This window comes from Leptonychotes weddellii, chromosome 5 (genome assembly GCF_054177405.1).
Source record: "Leptonychotes weddellii isolate Sample4059 chromosome 5, ASM5417740v2, whole genome shotgun sequence".
NCBI classification, from domain to species: Eukaryota; Metazoa; Chordata; class Mammalia; order Carnivora; family Phocidae; genus Leptonychotes; species Leptonychotes weddellii.
The window spans coordinates 97387057-97396257 of NC_138373.1; the positions used below are offsets into that span (position 1 = coordinate 97387057).

The 9201-nt window shown below is 43.6% G+C and overlaps 1 protein-coding gene across 2 annotated transcripts in view; it reads left to right on the plus strand.

The window, feature by feature from the left end:
* TMEM117 (transmembrane protein 117) overlaps positions 1–9201 on the plus strand; it is a 484811-nt gene that overhangs the window by 30355 nt on the left and 445255 nt on the right. Inside the window, exon 1 of one of the 2 annotated variants that reach the window (XM_081821521.1) lies at positions 2395–2631. The exons of the other annotated variant lie outside the window; for it this stretch is intronic. The gene's annotated coding sequence lies outside the window, so the exon portion shown is untranslated. Of the gene's footprint in view, positions 1–2394; positions 2632–9201 lie in introns of those variants that run through there. 2 annotated transcript variants of the gene reach the window in all.

Genomic DNA, 9201 nt, shown 5'->3' on the forward strand with positions numbered 1-9201 from the left:
GCTTTTATCACTACATGTTATTGTGACAAAGATTAAGTGCAGAGGCCATTCCCTTGCCTGGTCTGTAAATAGGGCTGGACTGGAGATCCTGGCTGGCTCACAAAACAAAAGGCACAAGCTTCTCGGTCAGTGGTAAAAAGGGAGCATGGATAGTTGAAGAAAATCTTGGTCATTTCAGTATTTTGCCCTGAAGTGGTCCTGGAGAGTTATATTCTTTAAACCTTGAGATCTCTCAACTAAAAGCAAAGAGTAAGCATTGGTTGAGCTTATTCTTGAAATTATTATTAAAGAAAGCGAGATCATATGTTAAGAAGACAGGGATCCAAAGGTAAGGTAAACACCATGTAACTGAGGGCAGACATTTCAGTTCTGATGAACTTAAGTTCATTCTAGTAGACACCACATAAGTCAACTGATTGTGGAGGGAGTGCTCTCTCTCAACTAGACAGAAGAGAAGCTGCTTATGGATTTGTACCCCACTATCCTCTGAAATACACTATGTTTTACAGACTTTCAATGATGGAAAAGGGCCTTCTGTTTTGTTTTCTTCTGGGTTTTTTTTTTGGGGGGGGAGGGATGCTGTTTAACAAGCCATACACATCAGTATTATGCTGCATAATTTGTGAAGCTTTAATATTTTCCAGTTTCAACAGACTGAAGACTCCTTGCTTTAAATGAGGATACAAGGAAAATATAGCACATGGAACGCATGTTAGAAAAGCTACACAGTTTAATAATCCTTTGGAAAATAATCCCGATGATAATTATAAAAACAGAGTAGACTCTAATAGCCTGTGGAATTAATCTACTATTTATTGAGCCGTTTTTATAATTCACTACATTAGGGGTTGAGGATGCACTGGTGAGTAAGATTTTGTCTCTGCCTTCAAAGAGTTCATAGCTTGGTGGGGGAGAAAAAGACATTGCAAAAAGGTACAGCCAATGTAAGAAGTGTCATTGTAAAATGTGCAAAGGGCTAGTATAGGAAACAGCTCTGTCTGGGAAAGCCTGTGAAAGCTTCACTAAGGAGAATCTTACCACGTTAAGAGTTCCATAAGATAATCACAAACTATGACTGTACTGTAGATACATGTGGTCATTCTTAGAAGCTAGAACAGATGTCAAAGCTAGTGAGAAGCCTGGCAGTGGACTCCCAGTGACGCATGTGTAGATTAGCTACACAGCGGCCTTGGGAGTGGCCCACTCTGCCCCATCTCAAAATCTGCTGACACCTCAGCTCTTCCTCTCGCTACTCAGTGCATTCCTGAATCATGCTGCCACCCAGGAGAGAGGCTATTTTTCTCCTCATAAGTTTGCTACTGTAGGCATATAGGAACGATCCCATTTTCCATCTGACGATACCAACTAGGGATCACACCCATTTAGCACAGAGTATCAGTATGCTGGACAGCAGACTTTAATACATTATAAGCAGCTGGTAAACTAAGGTAGCAGTTGTTCTTAGGGGTGGAAGAAAACAAAGGCCACACACCTACATGACAGAAAAGAGGTTACATCAGGAAGACAGGAATTGGTCAAATGTGGTCAAAGGTCTTCCTCCACCATGATGCAGATAAATCATTTGAGAGCTACAGAATGATAGGCTCCTGAGAGCTTCTAGCTTCGAAAATGCTAAAGATTGCACATGTGTGTGCTTCTGGTATATGTATGCATAAACGTGTGTATGTATGAGTGTATGTGTGGGCCTATATATGTGTGTATGGATATATATGCATGTGCATGTATATGGATATATATGCATGCATATATTTGTCCATTTCTAAGTGTGTATGAATGTGTGCGTGCTTACAGATATGTGTGCAAATGTGACTATATTTGCGTGGGTATGTGTGTGTCAGACCGGGCACGCTGGAAAGTAAGTGTAAGACTTCTGTCCTCGCGGGCGGTCCCTTCCTACCCCACCTCCACACCACCGACTGATAAAAGCAGAAAGGATGCTCTATGACCTGAGACTGCATTAGAAAGTTTGCGGTTCTTTTGAGGCTATTCTACCGGGGAACCTCATTGGTCCCCTGCAGGATGGTGGATTTTACAAGAAGTCTGCGGATTCCCCCAGGACGAAGGGACTGCTGCTGACAGGCTAGCCTGTAGCGGGACCGCGCCCTCCCTGCTCCGGCCTCCACCCCACCTCCCCCGCCCCCACCTCCGCCGCTTCGCAAGTGGTCCCCAGCCTGCAGCCGCCGGCTCTGCAGAGGCGGGCCCGGCCGGGGCGGGCTCGGCGCGGCGCGGCGCGCGCGGCCCGCGGGCTGGAGTCGGCCCGCGGCGCAGGAGGGAGGGGAGGGAGCGGGAGGGCGGGGGCGGCGGGAGGCCATGCCTCCAGCTGCGGAGGCTGCCGAACAGCTGGAGCCATCGCGGTCACCTGCGCGGCGCCGTCGCCCTTGCGCTCCGGCTGCCGGGTCCGCGGCCGGCGGACTTTGCGGAGGGCGCCCGGCGTAGGCGGCGGCGAGTGTGGGCCGAGCCGGTATTTATAGCTCGGTGACAGCAGCGGCGGCAGCGACGCCGCCGGCCCGTCTCGCCGCGCTTCCCAGCGAGGCCGCCGGCGCGGCGGAGGGCTGTGCTCGCCCGGGTCTCCGGTGTTGAAGACACCCCACGCCCGCGCGGCCCCAACCGGTGAGTACGCGGGCCCGGGCGCTGGGCGCGCCTCCCCCGCCGCTCGGTGCAGCCGCGGCGGAGCCCTGCGAGCCCGGCTGCCTCCTCGTCCCTGCCCGCGAGTGCGGAAGCAGCCGCGGCCCCCGGCCCCCAGTTCCCCCCGCGCCTCGCCTCGCTTCCCGAGGGTGGCATGCAGCGAGCGAGGCAGGGTGAAGTGTCAGGGAGGGGGACGGACGCACGGGCCCTTCTGCGAAAAGGCCGTTGAGACTCCTAGGTGGAAGGCTCGCGGTGAGGAACCCTCAAACTCCGGGGCTCCGAGGGTGGTGAGGGACGTCGCCAGGACAGACCTTGAACTTTCCTCGCTTGACTGATTCCTGGGATGGGAACTCTGTAAGAAGCCCCACGTATTGTTTGTTAATTAAATTAACAGGTTGCCGTTCAGGGGTGCTCTCCTTAAAAACAAAAAAACCCAAAAAGAAAACTTAAGTGTTTACTAACTTTATCGTGACTAAACAAAGCTATTTGTCGATTTCTGTTTTTGAAAATGCCGTAGGCCCACAAGTGTGTTAGACCCATGTGATAACATTGGGCTGCCATTATTCATTCTACCCTCTGTGGAACAATGAACTGTGTGTGTGTGTGTGTGTGTGTAAGATGGTAGTAAACATCACATGCTTATTTTAGTATTTATGTGTCTAATGAACCAAAAGAAAGTATGTTGAATAAATGCATTTACCCCTAGTTATAAATGATATATTGTTTGAAATCCATAGAAGGACTTCTAGGAAGAAAAAAGTTCTTCCAATTTATTGAATATAAAGAGTAGTAGAAGCTCTGTAAAAACTATTTTTGTTGTAAAGTATTGAATTTCTTGCCATGCCATACTTTCTAACACCCCTTGCCCCCTCAATGTGAGTAGTTTTAAAGTAATTATGGATTTTGAAATTTTGGCTCGGATATTTATCCCTACCCCCATTCCACCTCCATCGGATCCTTGTGCTCAGAAACCAATACTTGTCTGTTTTATTTAATTTGCCCCTTTAAACTGCCAACCACTTAAAAAAATAATTTCAGATATGAATGAATTTTATTGTATTCATTCACTGTTACTTTCTTTGGTGTGTGTTGAGATTCTTTATCATAAACAGATATCACTGAAAATGAGGTCTAAACATTTGTAAAGAATTCATTGGTGAATATTTTTCAACTTTATAAGATGAAAGGACTCGCAAATACTTTGCCATTTTAATGAAAAGTTAACTAATGTCTTTGTTAGGCGAGAACCCCAGACCTAACTTTGCTTTAGCTTCTCTGTTTTAAAAACTTGCATGGTTTAGTATTTTGTTATCCCAAAGACTGCAGGTTAAGAACGAGGGAAGAAAATCACTTAAAGGTTGAAACAATGTGAAGAGAAAGTCTGGGAAGTGATTTATGGATGCAATCCTCTAATTTAGCAAGGGTACCACAAATACTATCCTGGTATCTATGCAAAGCCACTTATGGTGGTTTCATTGATTGACTTAAAAGGTTGCTTTTTATTTAAAAGGCTGTGTGGTCTCTTGTATTGGACTAAAAGCAAAAAGTTCCTACTTTATTTCTGTTATTATTGTTATTTGTATTTTTAAAACCTGTATTAAGCATTCACATTATGTAAAATGCTCTATGTCACCTCCTCATGCCTGCCTTTTCACCTAACATTTCAAAATAATATACCAAGACTAATCCTTACCTCAGGGCTTGTCCAGGCAAATATGTATTTCGTTTCTCCATCTTTCTGCCATTTCTCCTTTTACAGACTTGAATATCCCATTATCCAGAGTCTGTTCTCCCTGGAATGGAATCTTCAGTGTTTTTTTTTTTTTTTTTTCTTATCCAGAGCTGGTCTGTTATCCAACCATGATCCATACTTTTTTTTTTTACATTTATTAATTCATCAGCAAATATTTGTTGAGTGCCTACCAGGTGCAAGTCATCACCTAGTACTTAACTGCTTCCTCATGCTCCTACTTCCTTCCCATTGGAACTTTATTCTGTATTTTATACTTCTCAGTGTAGGGAACATAGTAGTTATTAAGAGTATTGACTTTGGGGTCATACAGAGATACTTCTGCTGTTTCTGCCAGTTGGCAGCTGTATGACTTTGGGCAGATTATAACCTTTCTGAGTCTCTGTTTCTTCATTGGTAAGTCCAAAGGGTTGGTATAAGGACTAATTGAGGTACTGAATGAAAAGCGCTTGCCTGACCCATAAAAAGCACTAGAAAAATGTTAATTTTTATTCTGTTGTCCATGTCTACTTCAATGGTGTTCATCTCAGAAATGGCAGGTCCATTCTGGCTTTTGCCAGGCCATGTCCACATCCACTCCATCACGTAACTCTTGTCAGCTCTTCCTTTATTTATGTATTTAAAAGATTTTATTTATTTATTTGTCAGAGAGAGTGTGCACAAGCAGGGGGAGAGGCACAGGGAGAGGGAGAAGCAGGCTCCCTGCTCAAAGACATGGGGCTCCATCCCAGGACCCTGGGATCATGACCTGAGCTGAAGGCAGATGCTTAACCAACTGAGCCACCCAGGCACATCTCAGCTCTTCCTTTTAAATCTTTCTAGAAGTTCATACATTTCCAACCATTAGACAGAGTGGCCCCTCTGACCTGTAAGCCACAAGGGCCACTCTCCTGCTTCCCATCTCACACAGGGTGAAAGCCCACATGCATACAATGGCCTTAAGGCCAGATTCTGACAGGCCACATCACAATGGGATGCTCCCTGGCAAACCTGATGAGGTCTGCACCCACCCCTATCCAGTCATAATAGTTTCTTTGCTGTTCCTTAAATTCACTAATCATGCACTCAGCACAGGTCTTTGCAAGGTTTTGTTCTCTGTGTCTGGATCACTGTTTCCCAGATATCTGCTTGCCTCCCTCCCTTCTTTCAGGTCTCTTTTCAAATGTCCCCTTATAGTGGGGCCTCTTCCAACTTACCTCCCTCCTGACATTCCCTATTAACTGTCTCCATCAACTTATACTTTTCTAAAATATTATCGATCCTGGTTTTTTTTCTGCTTAATGTCTCTTTCCCTCAATGCGACGGTAAGATGGCAGACAACAAGGGTGTTGTCCGTTAGTAACCCTCATGCATAAGCCAGTGCCTGGCACAAATAAGCAATTGGTAAATACTGAACAAATGAATGATGAATGTTATCATGGAATTAACAAATCTGGACTTCATCACCTTCTAAATATGAATTTGGATAGGTAGCTTAAGCTTTCTGAGCCTTATTTTCAATATTTGTAAAATAAGGACAACATTCATCCTTTACCTTATACAGTTGTATTAAAAATCCTTTAACTCTGAGAATAACATATAAAATCTTCCAGTCAATGTAATGTATAGTTGATATTACTCTCATGCTCATTTTTAATGGGAATGACCATGACTCACTTGTATTTTAAATGGCCTTCGCGGTAGGAAGTACCTGGAAGTGAGCAGGCACTTTACAATGAAATCTCCTCCAGTCTTCACTACAGTGCTCTGAGGGAAGTACTTTTATTGGGATTTTACCGGTGAAGAAATGGAATCTCAGAGAGGTTAGGGCTTTGCCCAAGATCACAGAGCTGGTAAGTCGCAGTCGGGTAGAACTGGACCATATTCCTCCCACTACACTAGGCTGCCTTCTGAAAAACAGATGTTCCTGATTCCTTTGAATCATTCTAATATTGTTCTAATGGTGTGATTTTGCCCACTAAAAACACTAAGGTAAAATGTGATATAAATATAGGCGGCTATCTTTATTTATCTTTTAAGGAAATAATATTAAACAGTTTAAAACTGTGTCTGCCCTTTTGACCTTGAATTTTAAAAGCAGTTATCCCAAGTGCCTGGGTAGCTCAGTTGGTTAAGTGTCTGCGTTTGGCTCAGGTCATGATCTCTGGGTCCTGGGATCAAGCCCCGCATCAGGCTTCCTGCTCAGTAGGGAGTCTGCTTCTCTCTTTCTCTCTCTCCCTCTGCCCCTCCCCACTGCTCATTCTCTTTCTCTCTCTCAAAGAAAATCTTTTAAAAAAATTAAAAGCGATTATCCTTGAGATTAAATGAAATGATTGTAAGAAGTGTTCTGTGAACTGCAAAGAACTTTACATATAGTGTATAATACTATAGTAGAACTAGGTAATTGACGAAAATAGACTTTAACTTTGTCTTGTGCAAATACAGCCCAAAACTGCCCAAAGTACAGCTGTATGTGTCACTAAGTGCATCCCACAAAAAGTGAAGTACAGGAAGAATTTTAAAAATTCTTTTTCAAGAAATTGGATTCAAGATGCTTGAAATAAAGTCCATGCACTTGGCATAGTCATCTTTAAAAAACCCTTTAAATAAGAGCTAAGAGAGGTTACAGGTGAATTTTCAGACATAAATACTAAGGAGCTTCAAAAAATTTAGAGAGATTATTTTTTTATCTTAGGATAGTGCTCCACAATGGAAATGATCTATTTGTGGTAACTGGTTAGGTCTTCCTAGATGTTGAGACCTCCATTAGCAGAACTGTGCATTCAGCATGCTCTGCTTGGCTGGCGATAGTGTCTTTTGCTTAGCGTATTAGTTCATCAAGGACTTTCCATATGCATCCATAAATTTTTAAAAATGTAGGTGATATACTCCATCTTGATCGTATTTGCCATTATGTGAGAACTGTTGCCTGAGCCAGGGTCCCTGCTGAGAAAAATGGAATTCACCCTCCTGAAAGCCTTCAGTGTTTTCCTTTATTTGTAAAGGCCCTCATAAGTAATGAAGGCAGGGAGGGTCCTCTGCTTCAGTCAAATTTTTACAACATTTATTAGGGCATCTATGTTGCCGGAGTCTAGGACCTGATTATCTTTTACTTAAACTGTTGAAGTTGCCTATAAACTTAGTTTCCCCACGTTCATTATGCCTCATACCAATTTTTCATTTTCTAAGCTGACAGAGAAATCTTTCCCAAACTCTGTTCCAATCGGTTGTATCACTCTTCAGTTCTGAAACTTTTCATTCTCTATTCTCTATTCAGTAAAATACAGAACAACACTTTTGCATGATCTTCCTTGAATTGGCCCCAAATTATCATGACCTCTCTCAAGATACCTCAAAGGCTCTGTGTGCCAGCCACCCAGAACTACATATGCACCTCTCTACCAGAAGGTCTCTACTTTGTCTTTGCTCAGTGTCCTCCTGACTGGAGTATCCTTACCTCTTTCTCCTTCTTCCTTTGCATTCCTGTCCATTCTGAGCCTTTTGTATCAGCTGACATGCAAGACTTGTAGTAAAATGTGTGGGATCCCTAATATCTACTATAAATATTAGTCCTTCTAGAGTTAGAAACCATGACTGATGACCTGTGGATTTGTGTAAAATTCCAGCCTGTCATTACCACCTTCTTCAATCATTGCTATAATGTGGAAAAGCAGAGGCTTCCAAAATATTGGTAGCAACATCTACATAATGATGTCATTACTTACAAGAGTGAAGTGGATGGGTGGATTAATCTAGGTCTCAGATGCAGTGCTGTCTGAAGGCATAGTTGGAAAATCACAGAGTGAGCATCAGTAATGCATTGCATAAGAACAATCAGATCAACTCAACTACTTACGCTGATGCTCAGAGAAGAAGAACAAAACTCAAGCAATCCTGTCATCTGTCACGTGACCCGTTCTTTCTGATCATGCTTGCAAGGTCCACTGGAATAGTATTAGTAGACTCGTTCATCCTCAAGCACTGCGCATCTTTTATATCAGACAGCTTTATTCTCAGGAACTTTCTAACTGACATGTAACGGGCCAGATTTTGGAATTTGTCTATGTATGGGAAGGTGTGGTGTAGAGTGTTAAGGCTTCATGGCTTGGATTTGAATCCTGGCTCTGGCATAGACAACTTTTGTTATTCGGTACAAGTTACTAAGCCCCAGGTCTCAGTTTCAAAATTGGTAAAATAAGAGTATTTTCTTCATTGGACTGCTATGCAATTTAATACAATTTGAAAAGCTCCTGAGCATAGTGTCTGGTATGTGGTAAATACTCAGTAGATGTTAGCTCTAGCGATAATGGTGATAACGCAGAAGGTATGCCGAAATGAGATGTCGGGTGGGAGCACATCGCAGCTGCTGGCGGAGTCAGTGTGGTCGTTTTGGGGTCCCAGTGCTTTTCTCCTTTCCTCTGTTAGTGGAAGCTAATGTCAGGTTGCTCTGCCTTCTCATCTCGCCTGAATAACAAGGAGGCTTTTCTTTCTAAGTGTAGCACTCACCGCATCCAGTAGATGTTCATTGATTTCCCACTTTGAGCCTGGCCCTGTGCTGTGGCCCGGAAGTGAACAGCCCTTCCCTGAGCACCTTATGACCTAGTGAAGGAGACATACACATAAGCCCATAATTTTACTGTCATATACTAAGCGTGAAGAGAAATCACATTTATTTAAGATAAAAACTCAGCTATGGTGGCAGAATTGAATTTAAAAAAATTAAAAGGGGGCGCCTGGGTGGCTCAGTTGGTTTAGCGACTGCCTTCGGCTCAGGTCATGATCCTGGAGTCCCGGGATCGAGTCCCGCATCGGGCTCCCTGCTCGGC